The 26056-nt window shown below is 36.7% G+C and overlaps 1 protein-coding gene across 1 annotated transcript in view; it reads left to right on the top strand.

The window, feature by feature from the left end:
- The first annotated feature begins 1779 nt into the window (after positions 1 to 1779).
- Positions 1780 to 26056, top strand: part of LOC145674552 (protein mono-ADP-ribosyltransferase TIPARP-like) — a 65695-nt gene continuing 41418 nt past the window's right edge. Inside the window, exon 1 of the mRNA XM_081744725.1 lies at positions 1780 to 1902. The gene's annotated coding sequence lies outside the window, so the exon portion shown is untranslated. The remainder of the gene's footprint in view (positions 1903 to 26056) is intronic.

The following is a 26056-nucleotide window of genomic DNA, read 5'->3' as shown; positions in this document are numbered from 1 at the left end:
TGATTTTTACTGATTTGATATCGTCCATAAATTGTAGTCTCCTTCCCCTTCTCCCTCTCTTTCATGCCACCGTACCCAATAGTACGTCCCTCATGATACAGTCACTTCTTACCAATGTAACAACCAATTTCTTTTCCTCTTCCAAATAATATCTAAAATTGTTCTCTTCTCCCCACCATTCCTAAGATTCTCTCATTCGGTTTTCGCTCAACCCACCTAATTCTCTTCATTCTTCTTCACGCCCACATTTCGAAAGCCTCCAGTCCTGTCTCATCATTTTTGCGTAATGTTCATGTTTCTGACCCATACAGTACAATACTCCACACGAAGCATTTTATGGGTCTTTTTCTCAGTTCTTTATTCAAGGTCTCACGAAATATGAGGTAACCAAGAAAGTTATGTCGCTTTTTCACCCACCACTTTCGAACATCAATATGTCTCCTAAACGTGTCTGGAAGATCAAAAATAGTCCTCATCAGCTTCGACGACCTTCTGCAAACGTTCTGGAACGCCATGCATTCCATCGCGGTAGAACTTGGTGAGCTGTGAAGCGAAGAAAGTATCAAGTGCATTTTGCACCTCTATTAGGGATTTGAACTAGCATCTTCTAAGATGATTGTCCAAGGAACGGAACCGGTGATAATCGGACGGCGCAACGTCCGAGAAGTATGTCGGATGCAATAGTGTTTCCCATCCAGGGCATAGAATGGTGTCCCGAGTCACCCTAGCCACGTGGGGCTTAGCGCGTTGTCCCGTAACACGAGGACTCCTTTGCAATTCAGAAGTGTTGGCTCCAGATTTCGGAGTTTAACCTAAACACAGCTAAACTGCTGACATTACAGAGTTGCATTGATGCTCTGAACAGCTGACCTTCGCCTTATCTCCATTCGCATTCAACTCACAGTGTGAGGGTAATGGAACACAGACCTCCACGAAAAGCGACAGGACTTTCTTGGTTCTTCGTTCTAAAGGCGTGTTTCACTATTCATATCCTTGCTTTTATTTCACGTTCTCACTTCATATCATTACTAATAATACTACCCAGGTATTGAAAACTAGCCACTTGTTATGTTTGTCCACTTCTACTTCTATATTTATACTGATTGCTTTATTCCAGGCACCGCCCCTTTTGTCTTTCAAACTTTTGTTTCCAAATTTTCTGAGACCTTATTGACTTTCTCTTTAGATTATGCAACAAGCACCGTATACACTTAATCATTCTAGGCTACCTTCTACTAAAATGCTGTCATCATTTTGTAGGTTTTTTTTTTTTTCACAATCTCTTTTAGATAGATATAAGATGTTAATGGGGACAGCGTCCCGTCGAACTCCCCTCACTTATCCTAACATTAATACCGGTAGTATGTCAACTAAGTAGAACCGATTGCTAAATGATTTGAACGACAACACTGAATAGTGGTGAAACACTGAAATAAAATTATTACACTCATAGTGAATGTATCCAAAAGTAATTGAAACTGAATCACTGTCTGTGTTCCGTAACGTTCGAACACAAAATAAAACTCAACAGAAAATGAAGATGTCTGTTTGGAGAATGAAGATGAAAACTTCAGTAGATATCCTACCATAATTTTCACAGTACTCCATTATTTTTTATTTTACAGTGCACAATTTCAAAGAAATACAATAAAAAATGCATATGTTGAAAAAGTAAAGCGCTGTCATAAGAAATCTTGCTGTGCGATTCTTCGGGGACTAAATACAATCCAATGTAGGTCCATTCTTATCTTAGCTACGGTTTTCGTGTTTTGGGAGCCTGGCAACGCTGCGTGCTCATGACATCATTGGAGCTTAAAGTAACACGCGTAGTTTAAAGAACAGATTGCTTGAAGGATTGTTTGAATGTGGTTTCATCCATCAGTTTCTTGGAGGGAGAAAAAGGTGAGTAATATTTTTAGATGTCATATTTCCTAAGCAATTTGCAGAGCAGCAATTAACCGAGTTGTAAATACCTATTGTTTGTGTGATTATTTGCGTAGGTGTATAAAGTGACAGAAGCAAACTCGATAAACACTTTCCATCAGCGTGTTCTGATGATCAATTGAGAGCAGAAGGAAAGCAAACAGGTTCGTACTGAAGGGATGGCAAGGAAGGGATCGGCCTCTTGTGACCACCTTAAAATCCTCTGAAACTTTTCTTTCTTTTTACATAAATATGTATTCGGAGAAAAAGCAATCAAAAGGTGAGCTCAAGCTGTCCACCAAAATAATATATCAGCTCTTCACCTCCTGTCTTAGTTTTCTGGCTCTAGATCTAGAAATGAATTGCTACCGGATAAGGAAAATAATTTCTCAAACCCAACTAATATATTTAAGAGCACATTATATATGTAGGTAGGCACGGTTGCTCAGTGGTAGAGCGCTTACCTCTGGTGTCCCTGGTTCGATCCCCTTCCACGTAAGTTCGTGGTGGACAACATCCTGTCCGTGGGTTTTCTCGGCTACACCCGTTTCTTCTCACATTCACATTCCACCATTCCAAAATCTTCCATTATTCACTTCCATCACCCTTAACCTAAAAGGCATAATCGTGGGACGTAAAACTGAAAGATTTCATTTCATTTACATTATATATGTATCTGGGTAAGAAAAGAAAGCATCAGTGATAAATAATTATCTCTTTGATATGCAAGTATATGTGTTTGTATCCGAAATTTCTTGGCAACGTTTTTCTTGAAAGAAATGAGATGAGGTGTTTGTATCCGAAATTTCTTGGCAACGTTTTTCTTGAAAGAAATAGATGAAATCTTTTTAAGTTATGCCGACTAGGCTAAAGGAGACGGTGATGATAAGAAATGGTGGAATGAAGAAAGTGGGAGGAAACAGGAGAACCCCGAGAAAATGCACGCACACGGTGTTTGTCCATCATAAAGCTCACTTGGCGCGAGCTGGGATCGAACCAATTACCCCATGCACCATAGGTGAACGCTCTACCGCGGATCCGCCGCGACCTTTTATTCTTGAAAAAATATTCTATATCCTGCTCAGACCTGAAATCAAATTTTTGTGGCTGGAGCTACCGTTGACTGAATTCATTGCTCAACACTGATGCTAAGAAACCTCCCCAGGTCCGAATGGTATCTCACCTGGATGTCACTTATTAATCTAATAAATGTTAATAATACTTTGTCTTTCAAATGAAATTAACAAACACATCTATAATTGACAACTTACCTAGACTTGGTGTCATTCTCGATACCGTGCTGCCACCTATAAATATTTTGTTGAAATTTCTCTAGTTGCCTACAATTCGTTCAAGGTTAGGTCAGATGTCATTCGGACCTGGGAATATTTCATAACATCAGTGTTGAGCAATGAATTCATAGGCAACGGTAGCTCCAGCTACCAACTTCGCCTTCAGGTCTGAGGAGCATATACAGGGGCATATATTTACTATAACCGGGGCCCGGGAGGACTGAAATACAGGGGACCTCCGATCAGGCCGGCGCTAGAAGTTTTGCCGCTCTGGTAGGTACTTTCACATGCTCCCCTTCATTATTTCCTTTCTCAATTTTTGCCGCCTCTGTATTCTTTCCTTTTTCAAATTTTGCCGCCCATCAGACTTGCCGCCCTGGGCGGTGGCACAGCTTGACCCTCCTCGCGCAGGTCCTGCCTCACCTCATTTTAAAAACAAAAGGTAGAAAAAAGATAAAAAATGTCGGTATTGTCAACATAGAAATTATTTCTACATGAGAAATAAAATCTTGTATTGTGCAAAGCTATTCGTCAATATGTATAAAAAATGGATTTATTATAGGTATTTAGCATTTACTCTTCCGTAACGGTATGTGTTGATAACTGAAAAACCAGAAGTGGTATGCCTTCGTCACTGAAAAAAACAGAGGCAGTATGGCAGACCACTGCATACCGTCTCACTGCCAATAATATTTCACCAGGTTAAATTACATGATATCTGTTTGCATATTTGATTTGCTGAGAAAATTCTAGTGCATGGTCATATATCACACTAACCACTTATCGTCCGTAATTACAATTTCGAGTCTAAGATGGCGACCGTCCATGTGACATACTCTGAAAGTATTCCTCTGGGCCTAATGTGTATCTATCATCTCGCATTCAATGAAACTACATCCCTGTAGTTTCAGAAAAGATGACAAGGGACTTTTGATACACCCTGTGTAAAGTAGTTGTATCAGTAATGTTGTCTCCAGTTTAACCTAATGTCTTGCTGGAAAAGGAATTGAAGTTTAGTGTCTTCTTCAGTACCAAGGTTACACGAAAATGAACCTACGATTTTGATGGAATTCGAACTACCGTTGTATGTATACTCTCTCAGTGAGAGTCACAGCTGACACCAACTGTACAGATGCGCGCAGTAATAACTAAACCAGTGGATAGGGCTATGTGAGATATCAATCCTCGGATGAAAATCCGAGTAGTAATTCACAGTCCACTGTCAACAGCATTGCTCCAGGTCTACTAAACGCCAACCTTGCAAGAGCCTGCATCGAGCTTCCCACACACCACAGGCTAAGAGCTTTACCACTCTTCGAATGCCTTTACAATTCCTTCAAACTTCGATTCTATAAGCAAATTTCCATTTTCAAAAAAGATATAGGTGAAGTTGACAGGCCCATGGATTGCTTGACTACAAATAGATACATTTGAATGAAATTGAGCATGCATTTCAAGATGTGTATTTTCACTTTAGGACACAACAATGATCAAGCAAGCAGGGGCGTCGTTAAGGGGGTAAGGGAGAACCTCGCCCCCGAAATTACTAATTTCTTAACAAGTTGGCAAATTAAAATACCTAGTTGGCAATTTCAAAAATTCTGTTTTGTTCAATTGACTTATTTAACATTTTACTTATTTAACTTTAACATTTTCTTAGGTAACTTTTATAGACTTGGCATAAATTTTTTGTAGTGGCCCGCGTAGCGTAGTCGCTAACACTCTCGCCTTCGGTGTGAGCGGTCCCGGGTTCGATTCACGGTGGAGGCACTCAGCCGAAAAATTGTAAACACTTTTCAGGCCAGCCATCCTGAATGAGGTTTTCCTGGGTTTTCCTCATTTACAGCAGGCAAATGCTGGAGTGGTTCCTAACATGTAGGTCCCAGGCAGCTTCCTTCATTCCCTTTTCCCGGATTGTGTGCTCGCCGAGGGACGTCATCCCTCATACGTGACGGGCTAAATGGCCATAGATGCCGGAAGCCGAGAAATCTAAATCCTAAATTTTGTGTAGTTTCCTATCTTGAAATAAATTGATATATTCGATTAAAGCTTCTTTATTTGTTGCAAGTGATTACACTTCACTTTTGTTCATTTGATATTTCTAAACATTTGAAGACTCTTTAATGGAAATCGGGAAATTGTACCACTGAAAAAAGCAGAATAGAGGCGGACAAAATTAAAACAAAGACAGTCAGAAGAGGCATTTCGGTGGCAGGACGCAAAACCATTTGATACAAGACCGTATACAAGAGAACGGGCAGATTATGGGGATTAATAAGATAATAATAAGGATTTATATTAATAAAACAAGAAGGCAGTGACTGCTAGTATAAACTTTTTACTATGTGAATTTGACAACTTTAAGTTTTTTTTTTTTTTTTTTTTTTTTTTTTTTTTTACCTAATAGTAACATATCAAAGGGAAGTAGCTTTTGATATCAGAGTGAATATACTGTGTAACCGTGTCTCTTTGTATGTGACTAGACTTTTCGCGTTGAAACAAAAGGTGATCATATTAATACGGAGGACAACAATAGCTTATTTCAGTTGTGTTTTGCAGTAAGACTTTCTATTTACAGGGCTTTTCGAGTAGAAGGAACTGAACAAAAGTGTGTTTTGGGAATGGTATAACAGTATGTTTCTGGGGGTGTTGTTCCAAATGAAATTAAATCTTTAAGTTTTACGTCCCACGATTATGCCGGCTAGGCTAGAAGAGAAGGTGTTGTTCGGCGAGGGTCAGTGTTTGCAATTTGGAGGAAAAGTAGCTAAATGTTTGGGATTCGACCTCCAGGATAGCGACAAAAAAAATCATTTTTCCGATTGGCGACTTTGTTTTTGGTGATTTTTAAATGGCGATTTAGTTACTTACTTGCAAATTTAGCGACTTTTTCCTGTAAACAACCTGTTAATCTGTAGAGAAGCATTATTTGTTCAAAACAGTTTTATGTTCTTTTCTTTCTTTCTGTTTGTTTTAATCAGCGCAAGTGATGAAGACTTTGGGAATACAGCGTACCCACTCCCCCACAATCCTGTATTGTTGTCTATTATCCCTCTAACGGAGAACAATTACAAATTTGATGTTCTATTGTTCGCAGAGCTTCCGTTAAGAGACACAGGCAATACAGCATTACCGATAGCAACGAGATTAGCTATAGATGCATCAATAAAAGCGAAGTGGATATTTGTCATATTTGTCCTTCGGGATCTTTTAATTATTCTGCACTTTTTCTTTTTTTTTTTAAAAAAAAAATGCAAAACGTAAGTACTATAGTGTTAATTATTCCGGAACTATTTTGATTCCAAAATATGAACAAAAGTACCCGAAACAATGGGAAATGATCCCTGAATTCAAGGATTGGTTGCGCCCTGTTTACAAAGATGTGAGTGGAACATATGTTTATTTTACATCTACAACTGTAAAAAAAAAAATGCTTATACCGGTAGACAAAGGATTTAAAGAATAACTTTTTTTTAGCGACTTTTAACCCAGAATTGGAGTTAGTTCTCTTCTCGTTTGACGATGTTTAGTGTAAAAATTTTGCAACATTAGTTGGGGGAAGCTACAATGGATGGTGCAAGGGGCACTTCGTTACCTTGCTTTGATATTTCAGGTTATATATTTTAATATTAAATCTATCTATTCATAATTAAGTTGTGTGTATTAATAATAAGTCAGGCCTGACACGTATTTATCTAATCCATTTATCTGGTTTTATCTATTTAATAAGTATAGCATAATATATAATTTTACTATGTTTAATATATGTAAATGTATGTAAATATCAATTAGTGCATTATCCCAAATCATTTATATAAGCCTAATTTTCTTTTAAGATTAAGATTCAGTTAGTTAGATCGAGTATTACTCTCGCTCCCACTTGATTATAGACCTGGTAGAGAGGCTAGTTTTTTGAAGATTTCACTTTTCTTTCATACTTTTTCAGTATTTTTCCACTGCTGTGGAAGTTTCTAGAACCGTTAATACTTAAATTTTTTCTTCATTTTTTCTGTCCCCGGCAAAACATATAAAAAGGCGGAATTTTTTATGGCTTTCGCTGTTTCAGCTAAGGAGGCCTGTAGAGTAGAGGGCTATGCTGGTGGCTGTTCAGTCCGAAGGGAATTAGCAAGAGAGCTTTTTCCTGGGAGTTTGTCCTTTAGATTAGTTACTGGTTGTCTAGTGGATATGTTAGTCCGTGGCTTCCAGTCCCGCTAGAGAAAGTGGTCTCTGGCCTTAACTTAGGTGAATTCCAGAGTTAGGAATAGGAATTAAAGAATGAAGTAGGATTTTTGAGCTCTACGTCAGAGTAATGACTAAACTGGGCTCTAGTTAAAGGTTAGAAGGAGTGAAAAGTAATTTGCTCTTGGGGTGACCCTAGGGAGAGAGTGAACCCAGGGCACTTAGGTTTTGAAACTCTCCAGGTGCTGGAGGTTTTTCCCATTTAAAGTAGAATCCAAGTTGCGATTTGGTTTCGTTTCCCTGTACAGTCATACAATAATGAGACTTGGCTGGTGTTTTTGTTTTCACACTGTGACTTTCGTGTTTGAAAGTATTAGAGTGTGTGTTCACCTTTTAACCTAGAGTCTTGAATGGAAGACGTTAGTCTTGAATGGAAGACGTAATATAGCTGGGCCATGAGTGACGGCTGCTTCTCCTAATTCCCTAAGTTACCTATCCTTAAGATTTTAGCTAGTTTCCTTTTTCTGGATTTCTCAGAGTATTGAGAGTCCAAAGCAGGTTTAGGCCGGACTGTTACTAAGTGAAGTTAAGCAGTCTTTGAAATTAAGGAATATGGGACTAGAGTAGAGAGAGTACTAGTTTCCATATTACCGCAGTTCCCAAAGAATTATTAGAGAAGTCTTTTACTTTTATGCTTAGTGTTATTTAAATTAGAGTTTTGTGCTCCTTTAACTCTCATGATGAGTTTTTTGGGAAGCCGAGCAAAATATTAAAGATTAAATTTGCAAGGGCGAAGTAACGTCCTTTGAATCTCAGTTTTCTAGTCAACACACCTTACCTTAATTAGAGAAACATTAAGCTAATAAATCTAGTTATTCTCCGTAGATCTTTTGACTTGTTATTTTTAACTCAATCGTATTTTTGAACGTGTTACCTAGACAACAGCGAGCGGACGAATTATTTCTTTTGGAATTTCTTTCTTTTCTTTTTGTTGTAAGGTAAAAAAGGCAGACTCGTAAGAGTGGTGTGATAGAGAATATCGATTAGGAATAAAGTTTCAATTAGACATAAAACGATACCGGATAAATAGATAACGAATAGCAAAGAAAAAATTTATTATTATTATATTTTTTTACCTTACATAGTGGGGGCCGTTCTCGTCCAGGATTGAGTTTAAAAAACGAGAGCAAGGCATAGGGGAAACATGGAGAATATGGTGGATTTGAATGTACTAAAGACAGCTCTGGGAATAGGGTTGGAAGCGCAGATATGTGTGGAAGATATAGTACAAGAGATAAGAAATCTCAGAGGGGCAAATCAAGGAGAAACCAGTCAGCGAAGTTGTAACTGTAGGAGTTTAGACGAAGTTAAAATAACGCTTCCTTCATTTTCCGGTGAGGTATCAGAGAATCCTTTTGATTTCCTTGAAAACGTAGTGGACTATGCGAAAAGTAAGAATATTTCATTAGAGGAAATGTTAGAAAAGGTAATTCCTAAGCTATTGCAGGCAGATGCGAAGAAATGGTTTAATTTCAAGGAGAAGTTCTCTAGTTTTGCAGAATTTAGAAACAGTCTTTTACAGGAATATTTTAGTTTCAATTATGAGAGTGAGATAGAAAGTCAATTGGCAGATAGGATTCAGCAACCTGACGAATCCCTATCGAAATTTATAAGGGAAATGGCGTTACTTTTTTCTCGTCTAAGAAGGCAAATTCCGGAAGCTGAACAAATTCAAAAGATAGTCAGTAAAGCGCATCCGAAATTCAAGCAGTATTTGCATGAAAAGGAATTCAGAAATTTGAGGGAGCTTGAAGAGTACGCTTTGAAAGTTCAGGCATTTTTGTTAGAAAATTATAATTACACAAGACAGCATTATGCTGGGAAGGGAGATAGCGTTCAGATTGCCGCCATTAAAAGGAGTCCTTTAGAAGTAGAAGCAGAACCAGAGATAAAACCCCAGGCGTTAAATCCAGCGTACTTTAGTAGGAGGACAAAAGAACAGAGTGAAATTAGGCAGGAAAAGAAAGAAAAACCTGTAATTAAATTTCATGGTTGTGCGGGATTTGGACACAAACGTTTTGAATGCCCGAGTGGGAAAAAGGTTGTAAACCACGAAAATAAGCATCAGATCACTGCGTCTGTAATGAAATTCCCTAGGAAAATTGCTAAGGGAAAAAACGTTCCACCTTATATTTTTGGGCGTTTCTATGGGAAAATAAAGGACTGTTATCTTGATAGTGGCTCGTTTATATGTCTTGTAAACAAACAGACTTGTAAGCAATGGGTTCAGAAAGGAGCGAAAACACGGCGAATAAACGATACTGTATTATTAGCGTCAGGACAGGCAAAGACTAGGCAGATAGTGTATCCCACATTTTTTATAAAAGGAAGGAAGTTTTCACATAAGTTTTACGTTTTGGAAGATCAGACTATCGAGTTGGTACTAGGCGCAGACTTTATTGCCAAGGCTGGAATTAATATTTTCCTCTCAAGGAATTCTTGGTGTTTTCAGAATGATTCTCGTCTTACTAGGTTTATAGAACCAGAAACAGAGGCAGAAGATACTAAAGTTGAGAAATTTTCAGGGTCACGTTGTCCCAAAAGCTCTAACGGTGTTGGTTGTAATGCACCTGCTGTTGTAAAAGCAGAAAAAGAAGGAGGGAAAAACAAAGACAGAGATCCTTTTTTAGCGCTGCGAGGAAGAAAAAGGCAATTCAGGAAAGGGAAGTTATTTGGATTCCCGAGTCTTTGAAAGGAACGATTTGTGTAATGGCACATATCGTGAAGGAATCCGGACATCCATCATGGCTTGAGACGTTTAGGAAAATTCGAGAGCTATATTTCTGGCCAAGAATGAGAAAGGATGTAAGGGAATTTTGTAGAGCCTGTGTTCCTTGCAGTATATTTAAAGAAAATATGAACACAAAATACGGATTTATGGAATCTTCTCTGGCTGATAGGCCGAACCAGTTACTATTTGTCGACAATTTCGGGCCCCTAGTCCCAAGTAAAATAGGACGCTATCGTTATGGCTTAGTGTTAGTCGATGGTTTCTCTCGATTGGTTAAAATTTACCCAGTTCGTAAACTTACTGCCAAAGTAATGGTCGATTGTTTAATGGCTTTCTTCTCAGAGTTTGGTTATTTTTCTCAGCTCTGTTCAGATAATCATTCTATCTTCTCTGGAAAGTTGTGAAGAGATACAATGAAGATGCTTGGAACTAGATGCAAATTCATTAGTTCATATAGACCAAAAGGAAACCGAAGTGAGAAAATGATTAAGGACGTCAAAACGATACTGGGAATATATGCAAAACGGCATGAGGATTGGTCAAAGGACATAAAATTGATAGAATTTGCAATAAACTCAAGAGTTGGTTCTGCTACTGGTTTTAGTCCAGCCCATTTGTTTTTTGGAAGGCCATTTAGACACCCTATTTTGGAACCTCTCGCGGAAAGAAAAAATGAGGGGGAGACAGACTACCTGAAGTATGTCAGAGAAATTAGAGATCGGATGGAAACTGCCTACAACCGAGCGAACGAAGTTCAGAAGAGACAACATGCCGCCAGGAAGAGAATTACGACAAAGGAAGAAAACCCAATCCATTTAAAGAGGGTCAGAGAGTATGGTTAAGAATAACAAGGTTATCTTCGCCTACAAACAAAGTTAGTGCTTCATTATTGCCGAAGTACGGAGGACCTTGGTTAATACAGAAGCAGATTGCTGCTAACACATTTCAGGGGCGGATCCAAGGGGGGGCGATCGGGGCGATCGCCCCCCAGAAGAGGAAACTTTCTTATTTTATATATATAAATAAAACCCATCCCAAAGTTTGGAGCCCTTAAAAGTAGCAGTATGACAACCCACCGCCCCCCCCCCAGAAGTCGGTCCTGGATCCGCCCCTGACACATTTTTAGTAAGGAATCAGGACAGTGGGAGAATAGTAAAGACGAACGCCGACATGCTTAAACCGATTTTTATAGCTCCCAAATTTTGTAAACATGTAAAAGAACTACAACCAGAGTTTGCGAGGACACTTTTTCCAGATGAAAAGGTCGCAAGGGCAGGGGTAAAAATAAGACATCCTACGGATGAGGTTATTTAAAGTTCTTTCACCCATGTTTGTTATATATATATATATTTCTTTTTATTTTGAAATTAGCTAGAGGTTAGGGATTTAGCCTGGCAGTCCACCAGTTCAACAGTTACTTTTTTGGTGTAGACATCGTAAGATTTTTTTTTAGTAAAATAAAATGGCAGGACTATTCAAGAAGCTAAACACTTCGAGAAATGTTTTCGTGGCAGCTCGCCCTAAAGCTGAATCAAGTTTCGAATTAGAACTTTTGTGTCACGTAGATGCACCAAAAAACAATAAACGAAGGTTGCTTTTAAGTGATAAGTCGGGTGAGGTGCAAGTTAAAAAATTTCAGAAAAACGAAGCGGAATATACCTTGAAGGAAATACGAGCTGTTCAGTTCCAAAAATCGGCTCGGAAATACTACCAAAGCCTTTTACGGGAAAAGGCTAACAAGGCTGTAGTTGGAGAAACGTCAGGTGGTGGATCCTCGAGCGTAGCCCACGTCGAGGATGAGTTTGTTCTTGATCTCATTACTGATGGACAAGAATTGGACTGTGAGTCACTCCCTGATACTCCAGGTAAGAATCTGGTGTTCCCAATTCCCTCTGAAGGTGCAGAAGACGTTAAGAAGAAATTGAATTTCTGAGTGATATAGTGATGTTTCTGAGAAATTCAATAGAACAGTGACGAGTGATTTGTGAACATTTATTTGAGAATTATTTAGTGATTTTTTTTTCTAAAAATTATTTCTTTCATTTAGAACGGTACGAGACAATAAACAGTGAAGGGATATTATCCCTCAAGTGAATTAAAGTGGTTTTTAAAATGTGTAAATTCATTTTATTTTTACAGTGAAATTGTGATTTTTTGATCAGTGAAAGTTTCTAAGTGACTGTTTCGAGACTATAAACTCACATGCCCAGTTTGGAGGCAAGAATTTTTTTCTTTTTCTTTTTTCTCTTTTTTTATTGGAATAGGTATATGCAAGGGGCACTTCGTTACCTTGCTTTGATATTTCAGGTTATATATTTTAATATTAAATCTATCTATTCATAATTAAGTTGTGTGTATTAATAATAAGTCAGGCCTGACACGTATTTATCTAATGCATTTATCTGGTTTTATCTATTTAATAAGTATAGCATAATATATAATTTTACTATGTTTAATATATGTAAATGTATGTAAATATCAATTAGTGCATTATCCCAAATCATTTATATAAGCCTAATTTTCTTTTAAGATTAAGATTCAGTTAGTTAGATCGAGTATTACTCTCGCTCCCACTTGATTATAGACCTGGTAGAGAGGCTAGTTTTTTGAAGATTTCACTTTTCTTTCATACTTTTTCAGTATTTTTCCACTGCTGTGGAAGTTTCTAGAACCGTTAATACTTAAATTTTTTCTTCATTTTTTCTGTCCCCGGCAAAACATATAAAAAGGCGGAATTTTTTATGGCTTTCGCTGTTTCAGCTAAGGAGGCCTGTAGAGTAGAGGGCTATGCTGGTGGCTGTTCAGTCCGAAGGGAATTAGCAAGAGAGCTTTTTCCTGGGAGTTTGTCCTTTAGATTAGTTACTGGTTGTCCAGTGGATATGTTAGTCCGTGGCTTCCAGTCCCGCTAGAGAAAGTGGTCTCTGGCCTTAACTTAGGTGAATTCCAGAGTTAGGAATAGGAATTAAAGAATGAAGTAGGATTTTTGAGCTCTACGTCAGAGTAATGACTAAACTGGGCTCTAGTTAAAGGTTAGAAGGAGTGAAAAGTAATTTGCTCTTGGGGTGACCCTAGGGAGAGAGTGAACCCAGGGCACTTAGGTTTTGAAACTCTCCAGGTGCTGGAGGTTTTTCCCATTTAAAGTAGAATCCAAGTTGCGATTTGGTTTCGTTTCCCTGTACAGTCATACAATAATGAGACTTGGCTGGTGTTTTTGTTTTCACACTGCGACTTTCGTGTTTGAAAGTATTAGAGTGTGTGTTCACCTTTTAACCTAGAGTCTTGAATGGAAGACGTTAGTCTTGAATGGAAGACGTAATATAGCTGGGCCATGAGTGACGGCTGCTTCTCCTAATTCCCTAAGTTACCTATCCTTAAGATTTTAGCTAGTTTCCTTTTTCTGGATTTCTCAGAGTATTGAGAGTCCAAAGCAGGTTTAGGCCGGACTGTTACTAAGTGAAGTTAAGCAGTCTTTGAAATTAAGGAATATGGGACTAGAGTAGAGAGAGTACTAGTTTCCATATTACCGCAGTTCCCAAAGAATTATTAGAGAAGTCTTTTACTTTTATGCTTAGTGTTATTTAAATTAGAGTTTTGTGCTCCTTTAACTCTCATGATGAGTTTTTTTGGGAAGCCGAGCAAAATATTAAAGATTAAATTTGCAAGGGCGAAGTAACGTCCTTTGAATCTCAGTTTTCTAGTCAATACACCTTACCTTAATTAGAGAAACATTAAGCTAATAAATCTAGTTATTCTCCGTAGATCTTTTGACTTGTTATTTTTAACTCAATCGTATTTTTGAACGTGTTACCTAGACAACAGCGAGCGGACGAATTATTTCTTTTGGAATTTCTTTCTTTTCTTTTTGTTGTAAGGTAAAAAAGGCAGACTCGTAAGAGTGGTGTGATAGAGAATATCGATTAGGAATAAAGTTTCAATTAGACATAAAACGATACCGGATAAATAGATAACGAATAGCAAAGAAAAAATTTATTATTATAATATTTTTTTTTTACCTTACAATGGGTCAAGTCATTTCGTCGCTTTCGCTGTGAATCGAAGTGCAAGGTTTCAAAAATCAAATTTTAGGGTTCCAAACAATATGTCTGATGGATGAAAGCATAGACCGGTATGTGTTTCATTTCATTTTCATACAAATGTGTTGGCGTTTCATACCTTATTTTTAATCCTGTAGTTGCTTCTTTCGGAAAGTTAAACAAAAATTGCAATTCTTACTTTCTTTATAGTAATTATAAGTCAAAGCATTACGTAAACATTGTATCTTACTTATGTAGCTTACAGAGCCGCAGCTTTGGGCGAGCAAACAACGCACGTGCCCCTGGCGCGTGGTTGGAGGGGCGCCTAAAAGAGAGGTTATATATTAGTGCTTTTCCTGGCGATATTTAATACTTTTCATCAGTGCGAAGTCATGAAATCAAAGTAGGAAAGGACTAGAGAAGTGGAAAAAGAGAGAGACACTGAGACAGAGAGAAGCTCTGCGTACATTTACACTTCAAAGAATGTAGTGAAATGAGAAGGTCAGAATTCAAGATGAGATTCGGATGCTTGGCAAGAAGAAAAATATCGCAAGGAAGTTTGAAAAATACTTTATTCGATAGAAAACGCCATTTTCAAAACTGTGTTTATTGGAGCAATGAAGCTTCAGCCAACACACTGGCAGCACCGATATGACAAGTGAAGATCAATGTTGGCGCAAACTTGCAGTGAAGTTCCCAAATCTTGAACTTGAATTTGTTTTAAAGCCTTTAGGCAAATTTGCATTAGGTCGTGAATTTGGATGCAGCGTAGTGAATGCAGCTTACCGAAAATTTGGTGGGGGCCTTCATCAAGCAGTTGATAGAAAGCGGCTGAATGTGATGATATATTTATTCATTGTTTTGGCCCCCCAATATTTTTTTTAAATTGGCGCCTAAATCTTGTAATGTTCGCTACGCCGCCGTAAGCAAGACGTATTTCCGTCAATATTCGTTGTTCATTTGTTTCCGCTAGGTTACAAAGTGGTGAGCTCCATATGGAACTTATTATAGTTTTTTTATATATATATAATGAGAAAGAATTGCAAATTATGTTCATGTTTCTGAAAGAGGAAAGTTGAGAGAGAAAATAAAGATAAATAAGGGAGAGAAAAGTAATTACATGAAAATAAAAATGAAATCTTTGACTTTAACGTCCCACGATAAAGCCGGTTAGGCTAAGGGAGACGATGATTAAAGCAAGTGAATAATTACGGAATAATGGGTGGAATGAAAAAGTGGGAGGAAACGGAAGTACCCCGAGAAAATCAACGATCACGTACATGAAAATGAAATACCTACATTGGCCTATGCTTTCTTTGTCTAGCAGTCATAGTTCGGAATCGAAAATGTGAGTTTCGAATCATTGTATTTAGATTGAGAGTGTAAGTAACAAAATCACTTAATACATTCATTAAGATTTCGGAACGCGAAATTTTAATGTAGGTAAGATAACTCCATATACTAACTCCTTCCATCCGCTTCGTACATTGTTCGAAGGGTCACGAAGCAAATCACCTCATTTAGTCTACAAATAAATAGTACTAGCGTCAATTACCTGCTTCGCTGTGTAACAGTTGCATCATTACCATTTTTATTTAATTTTTAAATAAATCTTTTAAATTCAATTTTGCGTATAATTATGGACATTAGTGAATATAATTTTTATTTTCATTTTTGTTTGTTTAAAAAAGGCAAAGGACATTCTCTTTATTTTCCCTTACTATCCGAGAGGTAAGATGTTTTATTTTTTTTCTGTATACCTGTCCATGCGGCGAGGACAGTTGAAAGACCCTTCCATTGTCTCTCAATACCACTGCCTAAGCCACATACGTAGACCACACACAACAGAGTTCCCGGCGTGAACGCAAGAAAGAAGAACAAAACAGCTTTTAGCATCTTTTTGTGAAATTGAAAAAAATAATAAAGTCCTAACACGTTGAATAGAATCCAAGTAGAAATATAATCTCTGCGAATTTGTCAAAATCACAGCATAGACCATATGTCGCCATTCAGAACCAAGATAAAATTTTAACATAGAACTGTGAAATGGTCCAAAACCATGCACGAGACGACTAGGAGCCAAATCAACTCTCATAAAAATTTTCGATATAACATGTGAAATTTGAAGGAAGCACGTACGTTAGAGAAACGACGCCCGAAAACCGTAAATAGGCGGAGACCAAGAGAATCAAAATTTAGGACACCAAAATAAGTTAACGAATAAGAGAGCAGAGACGAAATCGAAGACACCGTTAGAGGCGTATCCAAAAAGATCGGCCGGCTAAAAAATTCAAAACTCCAAGTCAGTCGTAAAATAATTCTTCACCGGGAAACAGCGTACCACCGCAATACAAAAACATACCCGGAACTTACACACACACTACAGTCATAATCAAAAGTTAAGTTCACAATAACAATGTGCGGCTAAACTCACCGAAGCCGAGTGTACGAAATTACAATCTTTCCTTAGCATAGTAACCTACACATTGATCTTCTTCAAAATATATTTATATATATAAACATATATATATAAACTTTGTAACGCTGCTAATATATATATATATATATATATATATATATATATATAGATCGCGAAACGCCTACAAACATTGTTTTTGAGTGACAGAGTTTCGTACTTATAAACATAATCACGGGCTATTACAGACAATTAGAATAACCTACATACGCACCGAAAGCACTTGAACTAGTTTTAATCATACATAATCAGTTTTGAAGTATTATACACAATGCTTAAAAACAATAAACACTGTTTATCCGTGTAACACTACACTTTTAACACCGAGAGTGATGTTGGTGCAGTGTGACGTCTGAAAGTGCTTTTAGTGAGAGTGCATCCTATCAGAAATGGACCAACAGAAGCCCCACCTTGATGGATCAGGAGACGCCCAAGAGCGACGCCCCTTCCAGTTTGAGAGGAGGACGCAGCGGGAATCGAAGAGAGGAACTCCGAATCCAGGACACTTCTCACGAAAGAAGGAAGCCAGTAAACGCAGGGACATCTGTATGTGTGTGGTGAGCTTGGTGGTGAGAGCAGTGTGTACGACGAAAGGTAGGACCCATCCAAATTATTTTTTGTTGATTCCAAAAAGGAAATTTTCGTCATTGAATAAAATGCAAGACGTTCGCGATATAAAGTCGGAACTATTTGAAAACTGTTAATGTATTTACACCGCGTGGAGAAAAGATTTTCCAACTCGAACTGTAATTGCTAAACAATTAGATTTTTTTCTTTCTTTTTGAGCAAGGCTTATTAAAATAGAGATATTTTTTTTTAATGATACTTATATATAGATATTCTGTGACTTTAGTGAATATGTCGTTGTTTTTATTAAGGAGATAGTAGTTTAGGCCATTACTCTATTTGTCACTTAGATTTTTTTGATAACATATAAAGAAAGTTAATTTAAAAGTAGATCGAATGACAGGTTGTAGACCTTTAACGATGAAAGAAGTATTTACTTTAACATATGGAAATTTGTATGAAGTAAAAATGCATCATCTGCGCTATGTACATGTAATATGAGAACTTTAAGATAATTTTGAACAAGACATAATAGATATTCCTAGAAAATATATTCAAGACATTGCTTTAATTGTCCAGAGATTATAGTGTTTGTAAAGTAATTTTGCATAGAAGTGAACGTACTAAATGAGTCTATTTCGATCTATATACTAGTAAAACTCTAATAAATAATATTGTAATGAGTCATCAAAAATATGTTACGTAAGAGAGCTAAAGGATTAATTAGTAACTATGATGTATATGCGACTAGTCTCGCAATTAATCATTTTCTTGGTTGGAGATACGTAATCCATAAATAAAGCGGAACCGACATTAGTACAGTCAGGTAGAATACAGATGAAAAATACGAAGTAGGCTAAGTAAAGCCGCAATTATTACGTCAGTCTGATCCTCTAACAATCGAGCGATCAGACGTTTATGCGCATAAACTAGACGAACAAACTAGAGGAATACATAAAAATGTCCGGCCGTATACCAATCCTATTAATGATAAAGAGAAAAATCACGAAAAACTCAATATATTCAGATTAAAAATCTCGAGAGACGTCTTGACATTTATTATTAATATTCATATGTTACTTGATTTTTATGTATGTATGCATGTATTTACTTATGATTTTATATATATATATATCTATATATGTTTGTGTCTATTAATTTTCTACTTGTGTTAATATGAGTATATATATGTAGCCTTTATGCATAACGAAATGGTAATGCTACGCTCATTGATTTTATGTATTTGATAGTGTATGCTTGTTAGGTAAATGTCAAAGTGCATATTTAGTGCACTTATTCTCATTCTCAGTTATTAATTTAAATAATTAGAAATGGTTAGCAGTCAGGCAGTAGGTTTATTTAACTCCTTTAGATCATTCTATGTTTCTTTCATACTTCCCACAAATCTCAACTCAAAGTCATGACTTGTTTCTCGATTTATTTTATTTCAATTCAAGTTATTTCAACTCATTTCAACTTACTTCAACTAGATTAACTTATTTTAAATCATTTCAATACTTAGTTTTCACCCGAATAAAATATAGGTTGTTATATTCAAAATTCCGTCCAGCTATGTAATATCTTAATCTCGTAAGTATTAAAAAGGTTATGGTCAAAACATATCAGCTGATCAACGTGAACTATATACTTAGCATGCGATGTCAAATAATTAGGTATTTTTCAAATGCAAAATTGTAATTTAACCAGTTTGGTATGATATCTATGTAAATCAGGAAAGCTCTATATAGAATGTAGACAATGTAAGTTTGCATCTAGCATTGGTTATAAACATCAATTCCACAGTTTGTTTATTTGTGTCAGGTTAATGATAACAATTCATTCACTACATAGTTCAAGAAAGAAAGCCCCGAGGTAATTTACTTAAATTGATTTCTTTTTGTTTAAGGCCTTATGCCTTATTCTGAACATTTGTGGTCAGAAAACTCAAAAGTCAATGTTAACTTTTGGCCTGCTTAAATTTTTTTTAAACATATTCTTGTTGTTGTTTTCGTTTGCTCATTAAAACTTTTATTACATTGTTAACCTCAAATTCGTAAGCTTTTTCTTTCATAAACAAGTTGTATCCCTAACCTTAAGCATAACATTGGTTTCCAAAGGATCTGTTAGGCAAATTAGGCAATATAAGCATTTCTCGATTCTAGTGGGGATTAGACTGATTTTCAGAATTTTCAACTAAATTCTAAATTCTAGATATTCGTTTATTTTCTGGTTTTATTCTTATTACTACCATTATTATTCAGTCCACTTGGAAAGTGAAAGTCAGTCTAGTTCGTCCACACAAACCAAACATTAGAGCAAAATTCTCTTTCAGCGTTGCAGCACGTGAATTCAGGATACGTATGCGAATAATATCAAGTTTCATTTGCTTACACGGTTTTAGAGAGATCTTGTTTCCCTAAAGCCCTGGGACACCGCGGGGAGATAGGATTTCCTAACCGTGAGATCAATCCTTATCGAGTCACAAACCATTTTAGTTCGGGGAACGAAGACTTTAACGGTGGTGCAAGGGAATAAATAGGGACAGACGGAATGTGAACCCAAAACCCGCTGTTTATTTTTTTTCTTTTTATTACTACAAAACCTGGCGCTACAAGCGATCACCACCGGGATCTTTCTCTTTTCATTTTTCAAATTTGACAAATATGGCGCATCCGAACAGGAACTCGATAGTTAATTTTTTGACTCGATAGTTAATTTTTAGACTCGATAGTTAATTTTTTTTAAACTCGATAGTTAATTTTTTTAGACTCGATAATTAATTTTCGAACTCGACAATTTATTTTCAGACACGATAATAAATTTTCGAACTCGATAATTTACGCTCAGACCCGATAATTAATTTTTAAACCCGATAATTAACTTTCAGATTCGATAATTTATTTTTAGATGCGATAATTAATCGTCAGACACGATAATTACTCGATAATTACTTTACAGTCTCGACGAATACGCTTCAAAGAACTCCATTATTTTTAAGAACTCATTATAAAAAAAAAAAAAAAAGGTAACTACTTGCTAAGATTATTATCAGCTACACAATGAGCCTTGGAATCGAACTAAACTCAACAGAAGTTGAACAGTACTTCCAGGAACGATCAACGTTCTTTTCCCCTCCAATTTCATTTCTTTTTCAGCCAGAAGAATGTAAGTTATGTTTACGTTGAGCTAGCAATAGAGAATATTCAGTTTGCAGAATTTATTTGTATTGAAAATAAAGCAGTGATTGAACAAGGAAAAGAAGAAAAAGAAGAAAAATAAGGTAACCAGGTGAGGAAAATAGAAATAGGATAATAACTACAAGTTGCTAAAATCAACTCGAACGTGCTACCATTCATGTATTTGTAAGATATCCATTCATATATTTACATAGAAATAACTTTTCTTTTATTAGTTTATATTTAAGGAGTGCATATATTCGTTTACTTTTTGAATTTTCAGTATGTGTAGGGTTAAGCTAGAAACGTATTAATACTAATGTAGGTTAAGTATAGCATTTAGTAAATTTTAAGAGAAGATGATTTAAGGTGTGAATTACTGTGCTTTGGAATTATTGCAAAAGATCGTACACTCAGGCTTATTTCATGAATAATAAATAAATAACGTAAACGTGTTGTGTGTGTATAACAATAAGCGACGAAACTTCAGATTTTAATATTGGAGTGCAAGAATATTATTTGCAAAATTAATTTAGTAATTAAGAAATATATTTTTGTGTATGAGCAAAAATAATTCGGCGCAAAAGCCGTATATTTTTAGTTTCAGATGCCAAGACTGCGGGCACAGACAAAAGAATAAGGACCAAGATGTTGACGAAAGAACAACAGATGAGGGAGATGCTCGACCTGTTACGAACCGTCGTGCAAGAACTAACAGAAGAAATAAGAAAAGAACGAGAAGAGCGGAAAAAGCTCAGAGAGGAGAAGAAAGATCCTGATGAAATGCATGAAGCACCACGTCAGAAGGACGAACTGCAAGACGCTGAGGTTATTCCGGAACCAGAACAGCACAGTCAAATAGTAGAAAAGAGCCAGATGGAAGAAGCTATACTGAAGGAACATCCATCAGAAGAAATTGTGCAAGATACACACCAGGAGACCAAGCAGACTGACCCACCTGTAGAGATAAGCACAAGCGTTTCCAACGCTTTGAACACTCCGAAATTCAAGATTAAACGCAAACTGCGTGGAAGAATGGTCCCTGGGAAGACAAGAATACAGACAATACGGCACAAGGATGCAAGAATGAAATGTTTCCACGACAAACGTCCAGGATGGCAACGAAGCCATAACTTCTGCCGGAGGAATAATCACCAGAAGCCATGGAGAAAATGGGCAGAAGACTCCAGAAATATAGAAGGAAAAGGAATACTTGAGTTCGAAGACCAAGATTCATGGATAAATTACAACGGCCAGAGAAGCCCATGTGACCGACAAGATATTCACGGTCAGGTGAGACCAAATGAAACACGAGGGATGAGCGATGATAACTGGGAGAACGAAGCAAATCCGCAATGTATCACCGTTCAGGATGAAGGTACCCGGAGAGATGAACACAAGTCAAACGCAGAATATAAAGATGGCCAAGACGATACATTGATTGCACCTATCAAAGTGGTGAGAACTCAAGAAATGAGTAACGACAATTGGAGGTACCGAGATGATGGAGAGGAAAACCTTGTAAATGAGAAGAATGGTATCTGCATCGTTACCATTCACCCGGCTATACTTGCATACTAAAAATTGACTCCAACGGTCCAGGTTCGAGTCAAGGTTACGCAACAGCTTGCTGGAAAACAACCTCAAATATACAATGGCATGAAAAGAAATGGAAGCCCAGAAATACAAGGATTGCATGCAAGAAGTAAAGAAGAAGAATTGCAAGAAGTTAATGCAAGAAAAGAAGAATTGAAAACTGAAACATCAGCGCGGAGGAGAAAACTTAGCAGGAAAATAATGAAAGAAATATAAGAGAATTTTGTCTATTGCACAGCTCAGTTGAATATACCTGCATCTCTTATCCAAGTGGCTAACCCTAGAAGATAAACATAAAGAATAAGAAGATGAATTATATGGACGCATAATGCCCAGAAGTGAAATTGTTTACCAGCGTATTTACTTTAACTTTATTTCAGATACCGGATGTGAGACAAACCAAATTACAGAGGAAGATTGGAAAAAGATATTCGCCAATGTGCGCAACCCAGCATTAAAACCGGCCCAGGAGATATAATTTTTGTTATGCACGAGGAAGTGCCTATATACAGAGCAATCGGTAGAGAAGGATTCCCGATTTGAGCTCTCTGAAGTGGAGTTTTGCGTTTAGAGCAGAGACTCAACGCACCCCTTCCCCCTTGGTGATGATACCTGCGAAAACGCGCCGAGCCAAAGAATAGTGAGCTACGAGCTGCGAGCAGATGACAATTCCACCAAGATGTTTGCAAGTTCCCACAATTGAATGGTTGCGACATGGAACTTTGCCTTAATCATTTTACTCTCCTTATATTTTAAACTTTTGTTACTGAAGAAGAATCATGGCCGAAGAATAAAAGCAGAAGTGCGAGCAGTGGCTTTGCCCTCGCACATGGAGGAATTGAAGCTCCATGCCACCCTCTGTAACCAATGCTCTCTTTCCCGATGATATAAGACGCTGAAGATTATATAATGCTGTTGTTTTGTTGTTTTGTTACCTAGGGCAGCCAGAACTTTGGAAGAAGAATAAGAAATCGTATCCCGCGCAGATAAAATAAAGAAGAACTCCAAGAGACAAGAATGATGTCATATGTTATTTAAAGCATGCCTCATAAGCTTGTGTCCAGCAGCTTGAACTGACCACAAACTCGACACCTGAGACCTATCATCCACTAGCAGATCAGAGCACACGAGGTAAAAACCATTCGGGTTTGGATTTTTATGTACTTCAACTTTTCTATGAACTTCAAAATTAGGGATAGAATTTTCATGTACTTCAGAATATTTTTTGTGAACTTTGAAATTTCTGATTAGGGTTCGGATTTTTATGTAATGTTCAATTTGCACTTAGAATTCATGATGCAATGTCAATCACAAAGTTTCTCTTAGGATGGAGATCTGCTTCAACTAAGTTGCATCATCTGCTCCATCTTAGGAGGGGGATAACTGTAACAGTTACATCATTACCATTTTTATTTAATTTTTAAATAAATCTTTTAAATTCAATTTTGCGTATAATTATGGACATTAGTGAATATAATTTTTATTTTCATTTTTGTTTGTTTAAAAAAGGCAAAGGACATTCTCTTTATTTTCCCTTACTATCCGAGAGGTAAGATGTTTTATTTTTTTTCTGTATACCTGTCCATGCGGCGAGGACAGTTGAAAGACCCTTCCATTGTCTCTCAATACCACTGCCTAAGCCACATACGTAGACCACACACAACAGAGTTCCCGGCGTGAACGCAAGAAAGAAGAACAAAACAGCTTTTAGCATCTTTTTGTGAAATTGAAAAAAATAATAAAGTCCTAACACGTTGAATAGAATCCAAGTAGAAATATAATCTCTGCGAATTTGTCAAAATCACAGCATAGACCATATGTCGCCACTCAGAACCAAGATAAAATTTTAACATAGAACTGTGAAATGGTCCAAAACCATGCACGAGACGACTAGGAGCCAAATCAACTCTCATAAAAATTTTCGATATAACATGTGAAATTTGAAGGAAGCACGTACGTTAGAGAAACGACGCCCGAAAACCGTAAATAGGCGGAGACCAAGAGAATCAAAATTTAGGACACCAAAATAAGTTAACGAATAAGAGAGCAGAGACGAAATCGAAGACACCGTTAGAGGCGTATCCAAAAAGATCGGCCGGCTAAAAAATTCAAAACTCCAAGTCAGTCGTAAAATAATTCTTCACCGGGAAACAGCGTACCACCGCAATACAAAAACATACCCGGAACTTACACACACACTACAGTCATAATCAAAAGTTAAGTTCACAATAACAATGTGCGGCTAAACTCACCGAAGCCGAGTGTACGAAATTACAATCTTTCCTTAGCATAGTAACCTACACATTGATCTTCTTCAAAATATATTTATATATATAAACATATATATATAAACTTTGTAACGCTGCTTATATATATATATATATATATATAGATCGCGAAACGCCTACAAACATTGTTTTTGAGTGACAGAGTTTCGTACTTATAAACATAATCACGGGCTATTACAGACAATTAGAATAACCTACATACGCACCGAAAGCACTTGAACTAGTTTTAATCATACATAATCAGTTTTGAAGTATTATACACAATGCTTAAAAACAATAAACACTGTTTATCCGTGTAACACTACACTTTTAACACCGAGAGTGATGTTGGTGCAGTGTGACGTCTGAAAGTGCTTTTAGTGAGAGTGCATCCTATCAGAAATGGACCAACAGAAGCCCCACCTTGATGGATCAGGAGACGCCCAAGAGCGACGCCCCTTCCAGTTTGAGAGGAGGACGCAGCGGGAATCGAAGAGAGGAACTCCGAATCCAGGACACTTCTCACGAAAGAAGGAAGCCAGTAAACGCAGGGACATCTGTATGTGTGTGGTGAGCTTGGTGGTGAGAGCAGTGTGTACGACGAAAGGTAGGACCCATCCAAATTATTTTTTGTTGATTCCAAAAGGGAAATTTTCGTCATTGAATAAAATGCAAGACGTTCGCGATATAAAGTCGGAACTATTTGAAAACTGTTAATGTATTTACACCGCGTGGAGAAAAGATTTTCCAACTCGAACTGTAATTGCTAAACAATTAGATTTTTTTCTTTCTTTTTGAGCAAGGCTTATTAAAATAGAGATATTTTTTTTTAATGATACTTATATATAGATATTCTGTGACTTTAGTGAATATGTCGTTGTTTTTATTAAGGAGATAGTAGTTTAGGCCATTACTCTATTTGTCACTTAGATTTTTTTGATAACATATAAAGAAAGTTAATTTAAAAGTAGATCGAATGACAGGTTGTAGACCTTTAACGATGAAAGAAGTATTTACTTTAACATATGGAAATTTGTATGAAGTAAAAATGCATCATCTGCGCTATGTACATGTAATATGAGAACTTTAAGATAATTTTGAACAAGACATAATAGATATTCCTAGAAAATATATTCAAGACATTGCTTTAATTGTCCAGAGATTATAGTGTTTGTAAAGTAATTTTGCATAGAAGTGAACGTACTAAATGAGTCTATTTCGATCTATATACTAGTAAAACTCTAATAAATAATATTGTAATGAGTCATCAAAAATATGTTACGTAAGAGAGCTAAAGGATTAATTAGTAACTATGATGTATATGCGACTAGTCTCGCAATTAATCATTTTCTTGGTTGGAGATACGTAATCCATAAATAAAGCGGAACCGACATTAGTACAGTCAGGTAGAATACAGATGAAAAATACGAAGTAGGCTAAGTAAAGCCGCAATTATTACGTCAGTCTGATCCTCTAACAATCGAGCGATCAGACGTTTATGCGCATAAACTAGACGAACAAACTAGAGGAATACATAAAAATGTCCGGCCGTATACCAATCCTATTAATGATAAAGAGAAAAATCACGAAAAACTCAATATATTCAGATTAAAAATCTCGAGAGACGTCTTGACATTTATTATTAATATTCATATGTTACTTGATTTTTATGTATGTATGCATGTATTTACTTATGATTTTATATATATATATATATCTATATATGTTTGTGTCTATTAATTTTCTACTTGTGTTAAT

This window comes from Thermobia domestica, chromosome 17 (assembly GCF_964235325.1).
Source record: "Thermobia domestica chromosome 17, izTheDome1.hap1.1, whole genome shotgun sequence".
Classification (NCBI taxonomy): domain Eukaryota; kingdom Metazoa; phylum Arthropoda; class Insecta; order Zygentoma; family Lepismatidae; genus Thermobia; species Thermobia domestica.
This window is presented reverse-complemented; position numbering and strand designations above follow the sequence as displayed.